Source organism: Coturnix japonica, unplaced genomic scaffold (assembly GCF_001577835.2).
Source record: "Coturnix japonica isolate 7356 unplaced genomic scaffold, Coturnix japonica 2.1 chrUnrandom492, whole genome shotgun sequence".
Taxonomy (NCBI): domain Eukaryota; kingdom Metazoa; phylum Chordata; class Aves; order Galliformes; family Phasianidae; genus Coturnix; species Coturnix japonica.
Genome location: NW_015439886.1, coordinates 41,995 through 43,068, shown reverse-complemented (window position 1 = coordinate 43,068; position 1,074 = coordinate 41,995). Strand labels below are relative to the sequence as shown.

At 43.8% G+C, this 1,074-nt stretch overlaps 1 protein-coding gene across 3 annotated transcripts in view; it reads right to left on the bottom strand.

The window, feature by feature from the left end:
• The window catches only part of IER3 (immediate early response 3), an 8,098-nt gene that overhangs the window by 1,912 nt on the left and 5,112 nt on the right, over nt 1-1,074 (bottom strand). The window lies entirely within an intron of this gene.

The following is a 1,074-nucleotide window of genomic DNA, read 5'->3' as shown; positions in this document are numbered from 1 at the left end:
TATCGGCCATTGTACCTGGAAAGGGGGGTGATAAAGGGTTCATATATGGCTTTTTTTGGGGTAAAAAGGCTTAGAATGAGAGAAAACAGCATTATCAGGGAGCATCCCCCCCCCTTTTAAGTGATTATCAATGCCTGTATAGAGGGGGCCCATCTGAATGCAAAGCCTAATTAGCTGCTGGGGTTAATGGGTTAATAAGCCCAGAGCTGTAGGGAGTGATGCTGCCTAAATTTTGGGTTAAAAACACCTAAAATGAAGGAAAATATCATCCTTGAGAGGACAAATGTAATAGTTTGGTGGGAAATACCCCAATTTTGGGTTGCTTCCATGAGGGTTAATGGGTTAATAATACCCTGAGGGGGAATATACTTATATACCAGCCTAATTTTGGGTTAAAAAAACCCAAAAAGAGGCAAATTATCATCACTTGAGTGACAAAATGTGATTTTATGGGGAAAATCCCCCATTTTGGGTTATATTTCCAGGGGTTCTTACGGCGACCCCAAAATACTGCTTCAATTTGGAGTGAAAAGCCCTAAAATGAGGGAAAATGTAATAAATCTATGCAGCTCCAGTTTTAGGTTGAAAAACCCTAAAATTGGGTATTATTTGGAGGGCGGGGAGGGGAAAAGTGCCTTAATTTTGGGTTAAAAAGCCTAAAATATGGGAAAAAGAGAATCCAGGTGGGGATCCTGCTCTAGTTTGGGGGTAAATGTCCCAAAATGAGGAGAAATGTGATTTTAAGGGGGAAATATCACCCCAGATTTGAGTTAAAACACCTTAAAAAAGGAGAAAATACGTGACTGGATATGGGAAATTCCCTTCTCTTCCCCTTCGTGCCATGTGTGGGGCTGTGACTCATATGGGGTTGTGACTCAACTCCCCCCCCCCCCCCCCCATAATGGGGGTTTTGGGAAGATGGGGGGGGTCCCATAGAAAAGAACACACAGAAATGGGGGTTTGGGGGGTCCTAAATGGGGTCCCCCAGAAATAGGGGCCCCATAGAAGAGAGTATTTCCAGACAGAAAAGGGGGTCAAGGGGGGGGTCCTTCATCCCAATTTCCTCATAGAAAT